General features: G+C 42.0%; 1 protein-coding gene across 4 annotated transcripts in view; it reads right to left on the bottom strand.

The window, feature by feature from the left end:
• Window positions 1–20,064, bottom strand: part of CNNM2 (cyclin and CBS domain divalent metal cation transport mediator 2) — a 160,334-nt gene that overhangs the window by 38,597 nt on the left and 101,673 nt on the right. The window contains exon 2 of one of the 4 annotated variants that reach the window (XR_008378739.1): window positions 12,207–12,301. The exons of the other annotated variants lie outside the window; for them this stretch is intronic. The gene's annotated coding sequence lies outside the window, so the exon portion shown is untranslated. The remainder of the gene's footprint in view (window positions 1–12,206; window positions 12,302–20,064) is intronic. 4 annotated transcript variants of the gene reach the window in all.

Genomic DNA, 20,064 nt, shown 5'->3' with positions numbered 1-20,064 from the left:
GGGGAAGAAGTCCCTGAATTCTAGACAGACTGAGCCAAAAAGATTGCTGGAGGAGTGAATGTGGGGCAGAAGAAGACGACGACTCAGGATAACTAAGGGTTTTTGGCTTGAGCAAAGAGCACAGAGTTGCCATTTACCGAGGAGGCTAGGGAAGGTGCAAATTTGGAAGGTAGAGGGGGCAGCGCCTGTGGCTCAATGTAGTAGGGCACCAGCCCCATATGCTGGAGGTGGCAGGTTCAAACCCAGCCCTGGCCAAAAACTGCAAAAAAAAAAAAAAATTTGGAAGGTAGAAATCAGTTCCTTTTTGGACAGGTTAAGTTTGACATCATAGTGGAAATTAATTTTATTTTCTTTTCTTGAGACAGAGTCTCAAGCTGTTGCCCTGGGTAGAGTGCCGTGGTGTCACAGCTCACAGCAACCTCAAAACTCTTTGGGCTTAAGCAATTCTCTTGCCTCAACCTCCCAAATAGTTGTGACTATAAGGTGCCCACCACAATGCCTATTCTTCTTTTTTGGTAGTAGATGTCATTGTTGCTTGGCAGGCCTGGCTGGATTTGAACCCACCAGCCCTGGTGTATGTGACTGGCACCCTCGCCACTGAGCTACAGGCGCCGAGCCCATAGTGGAAATTTCAAATAGGTAGTCAGATACATGAGTCCAGAATTCAAGAGTGGGAAAGAGAGAGATGTAGGCTACAGATAAAGACCAGGAGTCAGGGCAGAGATGGGACCATCCAGGGCGCAGACGGTGCGAAGACCTGCCACTGAACTTGGGCTGGGCCAGAGTTTCTCATCCCTACCAGCTGAGATGTAACTAGAAAGGAAACTAGGAAGAAGTGGTCAGTGGGGTGAGGAGAGAAAAATGAGAATGATTTTTTGGAAGCCATATTAAAAAGTAAAACAAAACTGTTTCAAGAAGCAGAGAGCAGTCAGAAGTATCAAATTGACAAAACATGCTCAAGAGAAAGATCACAGATGATGGATCAGAGGATTACAGCTTAAGTGACACGCCCAGGGTCTCTGTCCAGGGTGACTTCCCTATAGCCCTTCCAGCTTTTGACAGGGAGGCACAAATTGGCCTGCTTTGGCTGGGCAGTGTTAACCAGAAAGAAAAGGTCTCCATTATCCCGACAGTTTGGCTCGTCCTTTCCAAAACATCTCCCTCTTTGAGTCCCTACAACTGGGCATGACACCAATATTTCTACCAATCACCCAGACTTAAAAATCATCTTTGTCTTCTTTCTCCTTTTTTTTTTTTTTTTTTTTGCAGTTTTGGCCGGGGCTGGGTTTGAACCCACCACCTCCTTTGAGCCACAGATGCCGCCCCCTTTTCCTTCTTTTTTAATGAAGAATGAATGAATACATACCCACAGTGAACTGCGTGAAATGCACAGCTCAAAGAAACCCTCCATGTGTGTATTCCTGTAAACTACCACTCAGGAAGGGCTGGCAGGAGTCAGGGCACTAGTCCGGGCTAGGGCTATGGGTGAGCGAGTCGGGGGAGAGGACAGGAGAGAGGAGCAGGGAGCAGAATGGTTAGAGGGACTCAGCAGCTTAAGCAGACTTCGGGCCCCAGGGGCATGCAGCCCTTTCCCCAAGCCCTTCTCTCTGACAGCAGATCCCGTGAGGACAGAGAGAACACATGTCCTGAAAACTGAGTGGCAATACAACTTTGGAACAAGGGAAGCGATTCTCCCCTGACAGCTCTGTTTGGAATACTGTGTCCAGGTCTGGGTCTTGCACTTTACAAGAGGCAAACTGAGGAAAAACCGCTGTGAGATATATAAACTGTCGCATGAGAAACGGTTAAGGAAGCCAGAGACATTTAGCAAGGACAGAAACCTGTGCAAGGATGTGTCTTGACAGAAGTCTTCAAATAGTGAGCCACTGCACCCAGCTGTAGAAACTATCTTTTACATTTCTAACTTCCCACAGCATCATCTGCATTTCTCTTTAGGCATTTGTCTCTTTCTGTGATCTCTTCCCAACCAGATGGGAAGCGCCTGATTCTTATCTATTTTCCATAGCATGGGGCTCAATCCCCACCCTCTGCACGTAGTAAATAGGAAGGAGCCAACCCCAGCAGTCACAGGACCCTGGCCCCCACTGCCTTGCCACCAACACACCACACTCCAGGAGTGCCTGAGGCTTTGTACCCATGTTACTCTTAATCACAGATCGGTCCTTTCTCTCTTCGTGTTCCCTCCCTTCACAGTGGCAAACTCAAAAGAAAACCCCTGAATTACAAGCCACATAACACAAAGCCACCTGTTAGATTTTTGTACTGAAGATATGGATGACTATGCAGCCTGCCTTGCAAGTTGTCTACTGGCTACTAAGGTGATCAACAGAGCATTATAATACGAGCTACAACGCCTAAACTTAAGGAGAAGCAATACAAATTCATTTTGGGAGCTATCGCTTAGCTATTTCTGTACTGTTTAAAGCTAAAATGAAAACAAAAACAAACTTCTTGTGTCTTTTTTTTAAGTACTTATTTTACCTTACCATCCCGACCATAGCTAAGTGCATTTTTTCCAGTTGAATTTTCCCACAATAAAATACACCAGAAAAATGTGACACAGATCTTAAAATAGTCCTATATAAACAATACATGAGTATATATATAGAAGCACTTGCTGTATATAGAAATCACTGGTTTGAAATGATGATAACTGTTGCTATTCTGAGAGACAAAAGCCCCCTTTTACCAAAAGCTTTACTACTTCCAAAAATTCTAAAGGCTGATGATTTATAAGTGGTTGGCCCAGCTCTCCCCCGCAGGACCATAGCTCAGCTCTAGTCATCAACCTCACTCCTACTCAGGCTTGAATTGACACATTCACCAGGGAGGTTTACTGGGGTGAAATATGGAATCGTGGTTTCTTTAAAAAAAATAAAAATAAAAACAAAAAAATCCTCACCTTTTTTGGTGAGAATAGAGTTTTATTTGATATAGATACTATTTCCTAATAGGACCACTTCCTGGATGGAACCCTGAACTTACTAGTATAGTAGATTGCAATAGCTTTCAGGAAACATGATTGCTGCTGTTCTTCAGTCATTTGTTCAGCTCTGGAAAGTAGGGAGCAGCTACTCAACACAGGTTACCAGTCTGAGAAGCAGCAAAGCCCTGTTCCTTAGAGGCTGAGTGGGTGTGGGCCGGTCCACAGTGCAGCCAGGTCATTTCTCCAGGGCAGCCTCCACCTCGCTGCCCTGAGACGGCCTCTTCTTGTCCCAAGCTTCCTTCTCACCTGCTAAAAATGCCTATTTCTTAACATATTCTAATTTCAGTTTGGTCTCACCTTACTATTCTTTAATCTCTTATTTTACATCCCTAAAAAGGGGAAAAATCAGGTTGAAAATATCAAAGACAATACTTAAAAGAATTCTGTTCATAGATTTTTTTTTTTGCAGTCTTCAGTGTAGGGATATTGGTGATTACTTTATTGATATTTTTTGGATTATTTTGTTTACATTTTAATATTCCATAAGTTACACACGTAATCACTAGAAATAAATCGCAAGGACTGAATATAACATTAAAATGGTCTTTATATAAGAAAGAAACACACCAGCAGCAGAAATTCTGAGTGATCCAAAGTGATAGTGTTTCTTGACAAGAACTATAAATACTGGTTACTTTTTTAGCTAAGAATGCCAAAAGAGGAAGGCAGACATTTACCTACCCATTCTTCCTATATTTTCTAAGCACCTATCTGCTCCTGGTACTCTTTTAGGTACCTGGGATGGTGGTGGTCAGTAAGTCAAGACTCCATGCATTGTAATGGGGCTGAAGAGAGGAGCCGCAGGAAAAACAGCCAAAAATTACATTCTTAAAATATTTTATGGAATCCCCTAAGACTTAGTCCTTAGCACTCTTTTCTTCCTTCAGTCTTTCATAAATTTCCTATCTTCTTACTGCTTATAGATAAACATTTTTAAGTTATTAACTGGCTGAATTTCACTTCTCACTTTATACCTCCATGCAGTAGGATCAAAACTATTACACAGAAGGAATGAATTCACGTGGATCTCAGATTTTATAATTGTAGCAATGGAGACTCGGGGAAGGTATGGCTGCCATCAAGGACATCAAGACAGGCTTGGCGCCAACCACATGCACCAGAGCTGGCCAGTTCAAATCCAGCCAGGCCTGCCAAACAATAATGACAACTACAACCAAAAAGAAATAGCTGGACGTTGTGGTGGGCGCCCACAGTTTCAGCTACTTGGGAGGCTGAGGCAAGAGAATCTCTTGAGCGTAAGAGTTTGAGGTTGTTGTGAACTATGACACCACAGCACTCTACTCAGGGCGACATAGACTCTGTCTCAAAAAAACAAACAACAAAAAAAACAGTATAGATACCTGACACTATAGGCATGCAAGCACTTACTGAATAAGTAAATCTATAAATCACAAATTTATTTAAATATTTTTCTTTTCGAACTATACAACTTTCTGGGGGAAAATGATATTCCACTTGTCCTAAAATTGCCTACTGCATATTTCTAGCGGTTTCCTTTGGACTTAAAGTTTATTTCTGGAATTATTATTGTGATTACAGCATCTTTTCTTAGTCATCACCATTACAAAGACTCCATCTCTTTACAGTGTGCCAAATACTTCATCTAGGAATTTGACCTTGACTGTTTTTTTTTTTTTTTTTGAGACAGTCTTGTCACCCTTGGTAGAATGCCATGGCATCATAGCTCACAGCAACTTCAAACTCCTGGGCTTAAGCGATTCTCTTGCTCCAGCCTCCCAAGTAGCTGGGACTATAGGCACACACAACACCCAGCTATTTTTAGAGATGGGGTCTCGCTCTGGCTCAGGCTGGTCTCCAACCTGTGAGCTCAGGCAATCCACCTGCCTCAGCCTCCCAGGGTGCTGGGATTATACGTATGAGCCACTGCACCCTGCCCAAAATGGCGCATTTTTGATTAATTTTTTTTTTTTAATTTTGAGATGACTATATTCTCAAGTAAGAACTAAGAGAAAGATCCTGTGTATTTTTGCCCAGTCTCCCCCAGTCGTGATATCTTGCACAGTGTCACAACCGGGAAGTTAGCATTGATCCACCTGCCTGGTAGAAAACATTTCCATCACAGCAAAGATCCCTTCCGCTGCCCTTTTAAAGCCACATCCAATTCCCTCTCCCTCCCCCACTTCCACCCCAAACAGAGCATTTAAATAGTTTTTCTAGTGAAATAAGAGTTTGGTTTTCTATTGGCAGTGGCTGTTAACCTTTGGCTTTTAGGTTTAAACAAACATTAAAAAAGCTCATAAAATATCAATCAGTAGGAAAACTTTCAATCAACAAAATCTTATTTTACATGTGACATTGAAAAACCCAAGAGTAGGGCCCACTCCTGACAAGATCAGTCAGCCATACATCCCTGGCAGAGACACATGACAAGTAGTTACATAACTTGAACGGCCAGACAGAGCTGTTGAGAGAGGAGAAAGACCCTGTTAAACCTAGCTTGGTTGAATGACTGTCTACACAGGCAGTTCCTGTTTAATGTGATAGATTGAACAATCCCCAGTAGTTCCATGAGATGCTAATCTAGGTGCTGCTGCTGTGAAGAGATTTTGCAGATGCAATTAAAGTTCCCAACGAATTGACTGTAAGTAAGAGTATTCCAGGTGGACCTGACAATCAGTTGTAAGGCCTTAAAAGAGTGTAGGCTTTGTGAAGGAGAGAAGAAATTCCTATAAAAATACCTCACACTGTGCCTGTGGATTCCAACCTGCCTGTGAACTTCCTTTCCTGCCAGCCCGTTCTATAAACTTTGGACTTTCTCAGCCCCCACAATGTATAAGCCAGTTCCTTAAAATGCATCCCTTGATGAGAGACAGAATACTAGCCAGGCGCTGTGTCTCACGCCTGTAATCCTAGCACTCTGGGAGGCTGGCGTGGGTGGACTGCCTGAGCACACGAGTTCAAGACCAGCCTGACCCAGAGCAAGACCCTGTCTCTAAAAATAGCTGGGTGTTCTGGCGAGTGCCTGTAGTTCCAGCTACTTGGGAGGCTGAGACAAGAAAATCACTTGAGCCCAAGAGTTGGAGGTTGCTGTGAGCTGTGATGCTATAGCACTCTACCGGAGGCAACAAAGTAAGACTGGCTCAAAAAAAAGAAAATACTACTGGTTCTATTTCTCTGGTTGGATCCTGATAGATAGACTCAGCATTCATACCACAAAAAGATTTAGAAAGTACACAGCTCAAGAAAACTAGGATGAAAGTAAGTTCTCACTTCTTAAAGCCAAGACAATGGATGCCTACCTATGAAGACAAACTAAAGTGTGTGTGCTGTGTCAGAGAGACCTGCTCAATGAACTTCCTGATGGAAATAGTGGACAGAGCAAGTCAAGCAACTTTTTGGAATAAAATACTATGCTGGACTAAATTGTGGTTGTGTTTAAAACAAACAGCCAAATCATTTACTTCCATCCATCCAAGTGGACCATCCTGTTTGGAGATGGACTCTGGCCCTCTCACCTAAGTCAGGATTCCAGGCTACAAACAACGGATGGGCTTGCATTCCCACACCACTACCAACTTGTTCCTTTGCTTGTTCTTCAGTCTTGTTGCCAGATACTTTAGCCAAAAACCCAAAGTGAGGCAATTAATAGAAAATGCCAGTCATTACGTGACTTATTTAATGGCCTATCCAAATGATTTGTGAGAAAATCTCATGAATCAACAGAACACAGACCGAGGAGTTTTTTCCATTATTTCTCTCTCCCACAGTATTTAAAGACTGAGATTTTCCCATCTTTTGGGGAAATATTTTCTTATAAATAGTGAGGCATGCTGGGCATCTCCACTTCATCTTTTTTGGTGGTCTGTAACACTCACTGTACGCTCATTGGAATGTTTTCCTAGTAAATGATCAACAATGGAAAACATGGCTAAGACAAAAAGATGGCTTTCAGGCTGAGTTGATGGGAACCTTCTCATCTTTCCCAAGAGACAGGTAGTTCCTGTATAGAACTGAAGGGTTTATTTTTGAACCTATGAGACTATTTCTGTCTGTCCGTTAGGCCTTCAGCCTTTGTAAGGATGATAAATGAGGATTCACTATACCAGATAGGTAACAGTCCATCAGATTCCTAATAGTCCATTATGGCTAATAATAGGAGATTTAAAAAAGAAATCTATTTCTGCTGCTAAAGCCAAATATTAGTACTTTAATTTCATAATTTGTTCTTCTGTTCCTTTCTTACGTTTGAGTTTTTAGATCAATAATCACTTAGAACTTTGTTTTGTAGTACAAACTTCCTGGTTTTAACTTAATTAACTTCTTGGACGATTTCTACCACCCAAGTAGACAAGATCAGTAACTATACAAAAAATTATACATACAAACGTAAGCTGCCTGCTCATAGTAGGCAAAAATTACCTAAGCCCAGACAATGTGCTAAAAAGTACTACAGACCCAACCCCCTCATACATCTGGAATTTTAAGGAAGGAGATTATCAGTTCTTTTAAAATCTGATTAAAGGGGAATCTACGGGTTGGTTTTATTATCAGTGCTCCTCTTTTCAGGAAATGAGGTAGAGCTGTTATTATAGTATATTATTATATGTTACTGTAAGTTAATAATAAGTTTATATATTCTATAGTTAACAATCATGTAATATAAGGGAAGAGCTACTAAAATTATCAAAAGGGGCATGATATTGGAGTTGAGAGGAAAATTAAATCACAAGTTCAAATTCTTATCCAACATATTAATCTCTTTTGAAAATTGTGTACATACAATACATGTAAAAAAAAAAAAGAAAAAGAAAAAAGAAAGAACAAAAATACTTTAAGGTTTTCTTCATTGTCCTAAGATGAAAGAAGCCCTAGCACTTTCCTCCTCTGTTTCCTGTCCTCAGAAACCTCAAGCACCTCATCACCATTATAGAGGAGAAAGGGAGAAAAAAAGATGCAATCAGATGACTTTTAAAATCAAACATTTTCTCTTATAGATTTTCACAATTCCTACCCACCATTCCTATTCTCTATCCACCCCCCAAACCCCCGCCAATATCTCTTTAAAAGGTGTAGAAGATAAAAAGAAGTTTTCTTCTTTCTACAAGAAAAAAAGTCACTACCTAAACATCTATCAACAGAAGCCTGGCTAGGAAATTTCCAGTACACCCATACGATGCAATACTATACAGCTATTATGAAGAATCAGAGTAGACAGACCTATATAAATTGCCATGAAAAATTATCCCAAATTATTAAGAAACCATGTAGAACATTACACATATGATCCCATATGTATTTGTTGTGTATGTGAAGAATAAATCTAGAAATAGTTAACGGTGGCATTTTTGACTGAACTTTGTAGTACGTTAGAAGTTTACATCCTATCGGGTAATTCTGATAAAGTCTATTTTGTATGATTCTTATCAAAAAGAAAAAAATTGTAGACATATTAACTGTATTCACTACACTGTACTGTTATAATCCTAACGAGAGGACGTATTTCTCTTAACTGGGAATCAGTGAAGATAGAACCCTCTGTCAGTACTGGACACCCCTGTAGGGCCACTTCAAAATCCCCCCGGCTCTCCTGCTCACTCCCCCCACTGATGCAGTGACCAGCTCCACACGGGCTTGGACGGGCTGCACGCTCATGCGAGGGACCCATCTCAGTTTTGCTGCTCCGCATTCCTCTCACTTCCTGCCTTGGGATTTCTCTTGAAACCTGTGCTGCAGTTATGCGCCTGCAACCCAGAAAGAGGGAGAGTAACACCCATGGGATGAATACTTCCCTTTTCTGTACTTGAGACACAGTTCTGAGAGCATTCCATAAGGATCCTGAAAAGGTCCTGGTGGGACTGAACAGGTGTTGCCTGTGGCCAAGGCACTGTCACATCCTCTTCTTTCCCTTCTCATTTCACTCTCCTTATCCTGAACTGCTGCTGCTCCCTGGAATTGCACTCCACATAAACCTCCCTGTCCCGCAAGCTTTTCCATCAGGCTAATCTTTAGGCTAAGACATCATATGAGTGGAAAGTTTTTCTACTGTCCAGTTTTGGGCTTTACAGATTTCTTGGTCTTCTACCTTTTGTTTTTCTGAAACAGTCTCATTTTGTCACCTTCAGTAGAGTACTGTGACATCACAGCTCACAGCAACCTCTAACTCTTGGGCTCAAGTGATTCTCTTGCCTCAGCCTCCCGCCACAATGCCCAGCTATTTTTAAGAAATGAGGTCTTGCTATGGCTCAGGCTGGTCTTAAACTCAGGCAAGTCCACTGGCCTCGGCCTCCCAGAGTGCTGGAATTACTGGTGTGAACCAGCACACCCGGCCCTCATGCTCTTCTACTACTTCATACATTTTATGCTCCTCCTCTTCTTACCCAAGTCCAGTGCCGGATGTGTTAGGACACATCCACATCTTGATACGATGCTGGTCCTATGCCCTTAGATGTTATCCATATATCTGGACATCATTCCTACACTGGGATGGCCGGCAATAAGCCTACTAAACCACGTGTATCTCCAGCTAAACTTCCCCATACATGGATTCCAAATATGTCTGGGACCACTCCAACACTGTCACATACAAGAAGAGTGAGAGACAGTAACTCAGACTGGAACGAAGTAATTTTGGCTAACGATAGTTAAAAATACCTAATTTTTCAAATTTTACAAAAGCAGGCCACGTAAAACACACTTGCTAGGGCCTTCCCCAGAGCCTTGGAAGCAGCAGGCCATGCATGTCAGAAGCATGTAAGCTTCTTTAGCTTTATGGTAAACATGCTTTTTACTAAGTAATAAGCAACTAAGGCAGGCATAATGCATAGACTAAACACTAAAATCTATATACTACCACCACCCCAGGCCAATCTTCTAGACTTTAGATAGAAAAACATTCTATCTGTCCACTTGGTCCTCTTCACTTGCCCAGTGAGCCTCTTAAGTTCAAAACATCCAAAACTAAACCTATCATCTTCACCAAACCTGTTCCTCCACTTCCAATTCTCTTAGTAATGGCACCCACATATGTCAAATGTAAAATTGCGGGAGTCAATTTAGATTCCTCTTTTCCCTCTAGTTTTGCCCTGCTATGACATACTGCTACCAAACACTGGGTTAAGCTCTAAATTTAAGACTGCTTCCTATATATCCATTATATCATACCCTTCATCCCCATTATCAGCTCACCTATGAGGAAATTGCAAATCCTCATTATTTCTCTTCTGAACTACAACCACCTTCTAACTTATCTTTCTAACTTCCATGCAATCTCAAAGCCACCTCACTGATGACAAGGTAATCTAAGAAGCAAATCTGAACATGTCTCTTCCTGCTTAAGATTCCTCAATGGCTTCCCCTCACACTTAGAAATGGTTAAGTGCACCAATGTGGCCTACCAAGCCCGTCATGATGCCATCCTTCTCCAGCTGTATCACCTCCATCTTTGCTCATTCCATGCCAGAGTGCACATTTTGCAATTCCCCAAACAAGACGTGCTATTTCACTGTCCTCTCCTGGCCTCCACTGCCCTTATTCTCTTCAAAGAGGCAATTCAGGTACCATCTCATCTTGGAAGTCTCCCTAACCTCACCTGTGGCAGCTGGGTTTGGTGCCTGCCTCTATGTCCCATAAAGAGGACATTCACTAACTCCCTTAGGACATTTATTAACCTGTATTATAACTTATTTTCTTTCCCTTCTGTAAGATTTCTCTCAATCCTCTGTGAGATTCTCAAAGGCAAGCACTCTTTTTCACATCTAAAGCCTCAGATGCCTGGTACATAGCTCAAATTAATCAAAAGAAAATGAGAAGGGGGAAATGGTATTATCTTTGCAAGATCTGAAGAGGAGACTGTTATTATTCCTGAGACACAAGGCAATAATTGAGGCCAGTCAGCACTGCCAATGATTGTAATTTTAGCAACCATTTCCCAGAAGAGAGACCAATTGTTGTTACCTAATCTAAGGCCTTGCACATAAAAGACACTCATTTCCTATTTAATTTAATTGTACCGATTTTATTATTTTAACTCATATTGGCACCAAATTCTAGAAAAGTTACAATAGCGTTTGTCCCCAGATGAAGCCAGCTTGAAAACAAGTAGAAATCAAACCCTGTGCTCCTTCCTGTCCAGCTTGAGAAAATCTTCAAAGAATTTTGTCTTCCTAAACATACGACATGAATTCAGAATGGAAACCAAGACTCTGCTATTCAAACCAAGACTCTGGGTTGTCAAGTAAAAATGATATGCGTTTAATATAACGAATAGATGAATAAAATGAATGAGTGAATGAATGGCCAAAAGAACCCAACATTTGGGCGGCGCCTGTGGCTCAAGGAGTAGGGCGCCAGTCCCATATGCCGAAGGTGGCGGGTTCAAACCCAGCCCCGGCCAAAAAAAAAAAAAGAACCCAACATTTATTTGCTCGTGTGAAGATCCTTAGAATCAGACCACCCTTGAGAGATCTGCTCTTCAGTAAAAATGACCACCCGTCCTAAGCTTTCTGGGAGTAGGAACTACAACTGCCTGAAAGACTATCACCTTGGTTCCTGACATATCGTTCAAAAGATCTAGGCTGTCTTTGGTCACTGACTCCTCACCAAAAAAGGCACAGTTTTAGAGCTCAAATATGTGTGAAAGGATCCTAGAAAATACTGTCAGTGATTAAAGGTTAAACTCTAAAATTAGATAGATCTGGGTTTGATCCTCTGGCTCTCTACTACATTTTATCTATGTGACCACAAGCAAGTCATCTGCCTTCCTGGGGCCTCTCACTTTACCGACCTGTATAATGGAGATGTATCCTAAGGTTGCTGCAAAAACTGGATGAAAAAAAAAAATTAGAATTTAAATAGTGCCTGGCACATAAAAGTGCTTAATAAATGACAACTATTGTATCATTGATGAATTTTCTCTTAAGAGTTTGAAGCTAAAAATCATCCCAAAGTATATGCAAAATATCTTTCAGTATCCAAAGAAACAAGATCTTGTCATCAATGGAATTATTCAGCAATAAGTAGCTTCTTTAAAAATATAGATTGCAGGCTTCTATCAAAGACCATAATTTTATCACCTAAGAATTCAATCCTAGACAGGCTTATTTTGTTGTAAAGTTCTTCAATATAGCAACTCTACAGATTGTTCACCCTGCTTCTCAATCACAGTTGTGCAGCGAGGGGGGTCACACGGGTTATGAGATCGTCCTCCCTCCCTTCTCACCTCCAGAAGTAGCTGCTCCCGCTTACTGGATGAGGCAGTGGGGAGGGCGGCCCATGAAGGAAGCTTGTACAGCCACTGCCTTTGTCATATTTCCTCTGTGAAGAAACAGAAGACTTCAGTTCCTGGGATTGGTTAAGCTCTAGAATAGAGAACTAAGGAACTACTTTTTATTTTCCTAGGAATCTTGTCTCTCTTTGTGCAGAGCGCCATTGCAGCCAAACCGTTATGTGTCTTTTTTTTTTTTCATCTTTGTCAGGAAACTGGAATGATAATAAACACAGGTAGCTTGCAATACATGATAAATTGAAGGAAGTTGGCATAGAGCAGAGAAAGACTCAAAGACTGAGGGAATGAGAAGAAGAAAAACCAATGAAAGAATAAATTATAAACAGTGACTGTACCAACAGACTTCACCGAGGTCAGTTTGGTCTCCTCTGATGCCAGTCATGGATTCATTCAACAAATATTTTATTGAGCACTATCTGCTAAGCACTAGGGATCAAAACACAGATGCATGCAAAAGCCTATGTCCTTACTGTCAAGAACCTGGAAGGTGAGTGGGGAAGACAGGCAAGGAAAATCCCAACATGGTAGGCTCTCTTCACTGACCTCCACGTAGCAACCTGCTGGCTGGCGCTCCCTTCTCCCTGTAACACACTGACGGAGGCCCACTGCACATTGAATGCTTTTGGCTAATAGACTACTATCTAGCACCCTGTGTGATCTACTCCCCTAAGTTAAGAACAATGTTTACTAAGAATTGATTTTTGTTCTCAAATCTTTTTATGACATCTGTACTTAACACCGCAATTATACAATTTAAGTATTGTAGAAACTAATGAGAATAAGAAGAGTTGTTTCTACAGACATCTTACTCCAGTTTGCACTGCTGTAACAGAATCCCCGAAACTGAGTAATCTATAAAGAACAAAGGTTAATTTCTTAGAGCTCTGGAGCCTGGGAAGTCCATGATGGAGGAACCCACATCAGTCAGGAGCTTTCATGCTATGAAATCCCACGGCAGAAGGGGAAAGGGCAAGAGAACAAGAGGGAGCCGAACTGGCCTATCTAACAGGCCTGCTCTTGTGACAATGAGCCTACTCCTGGGAGAACCACATTCATCCAAGGAGGAGGCCTCACGACCTAAGCACCTCGAATCAGGCCCACCTCCCAATGTATTCCACTGGGGATTAACTTCCCAACACACGAACTTTCCAGAACACGTTCAAACCATAACAGACACTATGAATTCTGGAAAGAATCGATAAAATCAAGTTACTAAAAAACAAGAAAACCCCCAAATCTGGCTATTGAATTAGCAGTGAGAGAACTGTGCTAGGGAAGGAAAATAATCTGAAGAGATTCTACACTTGTATTGCTTCAAAATGCTTTGTATTGCTTATTCCACTTGAAATGAAAACTCAAATTTAGACAAGATTTAGAGAAGACATATCATGGATGTGATTCAAACACAATTGTGAAAGAAACTGATGTAGCTTTACATCAGAAGAATGGCAGTATCAATTTCCAAAGCTTGTTGAAATAAGTTGATTCAAGCAAAAAACATTAATAGCTGCTAAACCCACTAGTGGACAGAGTGATGGAGAAAGAAAATTCATGTGGTGTCAAAGTATCATTCCACCGATTATTCTAATGCAGAAGGAGAAAGCTTATTATCTTTCCAACGGAGACAACTAGCAATCACCACCTTAATCAAGTGATCAAATTTAAAATCATTCATAAGGGACAATCAGACTATGTACCACCCAAAGTACATTTTATCCTCTATGAAGTACGAAGAGCAACAATTACGTGCGAACTCAAGCCTAGATAAAGTACTGCATACCCTCATTGCTGAATATCACTATGGTCACCCCCAAACTCTGCTCTTCCCTCACCTGAAGCCACTAACCTGACACATATGTAGTGATGCAGTCTTCCCTATCACTCCTAATAAAAGAATTTAAAAATTAACAACTGCAAACCATAAGGTAAACTCCAAAGCAGTGTGCCCAGCCGGCATGGTGGAGGGTGCAGTCTCCCACGTCTATGTGTATATAGATGAGGCCTGGGCTTGGCTGCCTCTGTGCCCATGATGAAATTCTCTTAACATCTTCACTCTCAGATTGCCACATATTGCTTGAAAATACGTTCATTTAGCAAATCTTTACTGAACACTGTCCACGTATTTGAGCCTAAGAATACAGAGATGAACATAACACTCTCTCTGACCTAAAGGAGTTCTAATTTGGCTTTCAAACCCTCTTTGCCACGAGTTTATCTAATTATGAGCAATGACCTTTAAGCTAAAATTATTAGATATACATACACGTATACATATATGCGTGCATATATATGTATATATATGCCCACATACATAGTAGAAACAATTCTTACTTTAATATTTTCTCACAAATTTGCTAGAAGACACATTTTGTTAAATGAACCCTATTTTGAAATCATAAATTAGAGTTGTCTTCTGAGGGAAAAAAGTCCACAGAAAATGGATAATACAGATAATGATTCTTAGGTGATTAATAATGACCCCATAGGCCAGGCATGGTGTTTACACCTGTAATCCTAGCACCTTGGGAGGCCAAGCACTGCCCCGAGTCCAGAAGTTTGAGAACAAGCAAAGCAAGATCTCGGCTCTACTAAAGGTAGAAAAATTAGCCAGGCAGGCGCCTGTAGTCCCAGCTATTCAGGAGGCTGAGGCAGGGGGTTCGCTTGAGCCCAGGAGTTTGAGACAGCTATGAGCTATGATGATGTCACTGTACTCTAACCAGGGGACAGAGTCAGACTATTTCAAAACACACACACACACACACACACACAATGACCCCATGTTGCCACCAGCAAGAGTCAAGATAGAACTGTTGGAGTAGAACTATTCTCCTGTTACAGGTCTCATCATCAGAATCAAGTGGAGCCCCAGAACTCTGTGTTTTTGGCAAAATCACTCCTCTCTCCCTGCTCAATACTCAACCTCACCACCACTGCCCCCCCGAGAACCATGAGTACTAGTTTCATCTACTCACCACAAAAGCCTGGGACTGCAAGGACATCCCTGGTTGTCCACAGTGTTCAGTAGTACTCTGCTGCAGACTGAGCAGCACCCTCTTCCCTGCAGTTCTGTGATTCTACTCTCCTTAGCCTCTCTAACTTCAACCCTTCCCTTTCACTCAGGGAGGCTGAGGAGCTGTTTAGATTGTCCCTCCTTATACTACGACCTCCAGGCCATCAGCTGGGCAATCACAGGGCTCACATTCTCTTAAGGATTGCCTTTTTCCCTGCACCCCCTATTGTCTAGTGTCTGGAAAAAAACCCATACAAAATATATCGAAACAATGGTTAACTCATTTAAGGAAAGAGGATAAAATCTAGGCCTTGTTACCCGCTCATGGGCAGAGAAAGACGTGTTTCCCTTTTTTAGAAAAGGGAGAGACAGGGTCTTTATCACTCAGGCTGGAGTGCAGTGGTCATAGATCACTATAGCCTCAAACTCCTCAGCTCAAGGGATCCTCCTGCCTCAGCCTCCTAAAGTACTAGAATTACAGGCATGAGCCACTACACCTGGTCAGAAGCTTCTCTTTTAATACTCAATATCACTTTTTTTTTTTTTTTTTTTTTTTGAGACAGAGTCTCACTATGTCACCCTCAATAGAGTGCTGTGCTGTCATAGCTCACAGAGACCTCAAACTCTTGGGCTTAAGTGATTCTCTCGCCTCAGCCTCCCAAGTAGCTGGGACTACAGCCGTCTGCCACAATGCCCGGCTACTTTTTGGTTGCAATTATCATTGTTGTTTGGCAGGCCTGGGCCAGGCTCCAACCTGCCAGCTTTGGTGTATGTGGCTGGCACCCTACTTACTGAGCTACAGGTGCCAAGCCCACTTTCCATTCTAATTTAGTCACTTTCTTCCATAGTTAACTCCCTTCACCTTTTCATAGTTACTATAAGCTCTTCATTACCCTAATTCCAAACATCCACTCTCCAGCCCCCGTCCCCTAACTTTTCAGATCCCTCCCACTAGTACCCAATTCTCACAATCCTCTGCCTCACTTTCAAACCATAGTTCCTACCACCCTCATACCCTGAGCTTTAATTCATTCCACTGTCGATCATTCCAAACAGACCCTCAACTCCCTTGTACCTCTCACTTCATCTTAACTTGGTTAACCCATAACCCAAGTTAAATCTAACTCACTATCTAAGAGTACAAATTTTATATTTATCTTGATCATTGTTTTATATTCCACTAGAAAGGAAGCTCCATCGGGGCAGGGATTCTCCTCTGCTTTGTTTACTGTCATGGATATATTCCCAAAGCCTAAAATAGTCCCCAACAACACGGAACATATTCATTATGTATTTGTTGAGTGGATTAATATATCCAATGCTCAAAATAAGAATTCAAATGAAAATACTAATAGTGAAAAGGTATTGTCCTATCTAGAACAAATTCACCATTTATTCTATAGGAGAAGTTATAATTAAACAAGAGACAGTGAAAGGCATATTTATTTTCATTCTTGTCTATTTCATTCTTGTCCATTCTTGTCTAACCTTTTTTTTTTTTTGTAGAGACAGAGTCTCACTTTGTCACCCTTGGTAGAGTGCCCTCATGTCAACAGCTCACAGCAACCTCCAGCTCCTGGGCTTAGGTGATTCTCTTGCCTCAGCCTCCCAAGTAGCTGGGACTATAGGCACTCGCCAGAATGCCCAGCTATTTTTTTGTTGCAGTTTGGCTGGGGCCGGGTTTGAACTCACCACCCTCTTGTATATGGGGCCAATGCCCTACCCACTGAGCCACAGGTGCCACCTTTAACCTCTCTTTTATTAACCTAAAAGAAAGTTATGCATGGTTCTGACAAGATGGCAAATTAGAGTGGGCTCCCGATGCCATCTTGGGGATTTCGGGGGAAGGTACTGTCAAGCTAACAGAAAAGCTGTCAGAAAACCTCAGGCAACAGCAGGCAGCCGGGCTTCAGCTGTGAAGAGAGGACTTGGAGATGACAGGGCCTGGGACGGGTGTCATTAGGTGTGCCTTTTTCTCTCATGTTGCTTGTCCTTCCTTTGTCCCCACTGCTCCCAGCACTCCTCGCCCAGCTGGCTGGGACAACAGCGTTAGGGTGCTATGCCCCAGTGGGCCAGGGAGCAGTAAAACACACGTCTGAGCAACACCCAAAGCCCTTAGGTGTCCCCACCTCTCCCTGTTCTTCTTCAGAGCCAAAGCGTGAGGTGATGACGGTGGTCACAGAAAGCTCTTAGAGGCACAAAGTAGAGCCTATACTTGAGCTGAGGAGTCCAGGGACACATCAACAGATGAGACAGCTGATGTTCCAGAGGAAAACATACTCGGAGAGGGCGGTGCCTATGGCTCAATGGGTAGGGCACCAGCCCCATATACCGAGGGTGGCAGGTTCAAACCCAGCCCCAGCCGAACTGCAACAAAAAAAATAGCTGGGCGTTGTGGCGGGCACCTGTAGTCCCAGCTACTCAGGAGGCTGAGGCAAGAGAATCGCCTAAGCCCAAGAGCTGGAGATTGCTGTGAGCTGTGACGCTATAGCACTCTATGGAGGGCGACAGAGTGAGACTGCCTCAAAAAAGAAAAAAAAAAAAAAAAAAAAAAACATACTCAGAGAAATACATGAACTCACCTTAGAAGGACACCTGCTACAGAGAAAAACATTAAATCAGACCATTTCTATCAGCTAAAACCAAGGTAATGGATCAGCATGGGAAAGAATAAAGCAAGTACAGGAAATATCTTCAAAGAGATAAGGGAGCAGATAACTGGAAACATGAAGCAGAACAAGAAGTTTAAAATAAGAACCAACTATCAGGCTCAGTGCCGATGGCTCAAGCAGCTAAGGCAACAGCCACATACACCTGAGCTGGTGGGTTCGAATCCAGCCCGGGCCCTCCAAACAACAATGATAGCTGCAACCAAAAAAGTAGCCGGGTGATGTGGCAGATGCCTGTGGTCCCAGCTACTTGGGAGGCTGAGGCAAGAGAATCGCTTAAGCCCAGGAGTTGGAGGTTGGAGGTTGCTGTGAGCTGTGATGCCATAGCACTTTACCCAGGGCGACAGCTTGAGGCTTTGTCTCAAAAAAAAAAAAAAAAAAAAAAAAAGAACCAACTATCAGCCTGGATGACATAGTGAGACCCCATGTGTAAACAAACAAAAACAAAAACAGCTAGCCAGGCATGGTGCACATCTGCAGTCCCAGATACTGGGGAGGCTGATAATCACGCCACTGCACTCCAGCCTGGGTGACAGACTGAGACCCTGTCTCTAAAATAAACAAACAGATAAATGTCACTACAGTTAATAGCATGAGATTCTAAAAACTAAAATAAAAAACCCAAAGACTGAGCTAACTAGATAAAGATCAGATTGAGAAGACATTAGGAAGGAATTTTTAAAAATGGAAAATGTGAAGAAACATTAGGAGAGAGAGGAGTGAAGTACAAGTGTCAATACATTTATATAGTAAGAGGCCCAGGCGGGGGGAGGGAACAAAACCAGGAGGAGAAAATATTTTAAGAAATAGTAACTGAGAATCCCCAGATTTAAAGATGTAGAACCCCAAACTATAAGAACTCAAAGTGAACGAGGACAAAGGGGGAGCCTCCCGCCTGCACAGTGTCATCTCCCTACTCTTTGTGGGTGGGCTTGCGTAAGGGGAAGTCCTGGTGTGTGTCTATCATGGCTAACAGTGCTGGAAGGGTCTTTTTCCTTGGAGATGCTGTACAAACTATGTTCAGGAGCACTTGTGTGTTTTGACCCATTGCCTGAGATCAGGTGTGGAATTTTCTACTTGCAGTGTCATATTGACACTCAAAAAGTTTCAAACTTGGGAGCATTTCAGATTTCACGTTTTTTGGATTAGGGATGCTCAACCTGTACTATTCTAAATAAGGAACAAAACAAGACAAAAAAGGTAAATTCATAGTAATTCCAGAATTAAGAGTCTTTAAAAAGTACTTTGTAGCAGGGGAATGGAGGAATGGAAATGACAGCATCTGACATACTCACCTTTCTCTCTTTTTTGAGACAGAGTCTCACTATGTTGCCCTCCGTAGAGTGCTGTAGCATCACAGCTCACAGCAACCTCAAACTCTTGGGCTTAAGCGATTCTCTTGCCTCAGCCTCCCAAGTAGCTGGGACTACAGGTGCCTGCCATAACACCCGACTATTTTTTGTTGCAGTTATCATTGTTGTTTAGTAGGCCCGGGTGGATTTGAATCCACCAGCCAGGGTGTGTGTGACTGGCGCACTAACCACTGAGCTACAGGCACAGAGCCAGATACTCGCCTTTTTTGAGCAAAGGGGAAATATATATATTTAGAGGTTTAAAAGAATCAGTAAGAAAAAAAAAGTATGTATATATTATCAAATTAATGGTTAAAAACAACTGCCAGAAGAATAAAATGGAAATGTATTAACTTTCAAACCAGGACACTATGTGAAACTATCCAATAGGGAGTAACGAGAAAAGAGGGAGTGCAAAAATAAATGAAAAACCAGAAAGCCTAAAATAAAATGGCTAAAACCTCTAAATACAGAAATATATAAATGGGTTACAGTGACTGATATACTAAGAATGACTGTTTTAAAAATAAGACATAAGTAACATATGCTTGTTGTAGGAAAAACAGGGAAGTATTTGGAAAACAATTAGAATCTAAGAAATTAAAAATTACCCATTATCACACCTATCAGACATTTTCTGTCAAACTGCACATTACATATTTTTTCATTAAAAATTTTTTCCCCTCAGATGGCGGCCGAGTAACAGCTTCCCTGCAACTGGGCATGGTGAGTCTGGGAAGATAAGACTCAAGACATCTCTG

Source organism: Nycticebus coucang, chromosome 3 (genome assembly GCF_027406575.1).
Source record: "Nycticebus coucang isolate mNycCou1 chromosome 3, mNycCou1.pri, whole genome shotgun sequence".
Taxonomy (NCBI): Eukaryota; Metazoa; Chordata; class Mammalia; order Primates; family Lorisidae; genus Nycticebus; species Nycticebus coucang.
Note: the sequence above shows the minus strand (reverse complement) of the source record. Positions and strands in the feature narration are given on the sequence as shown.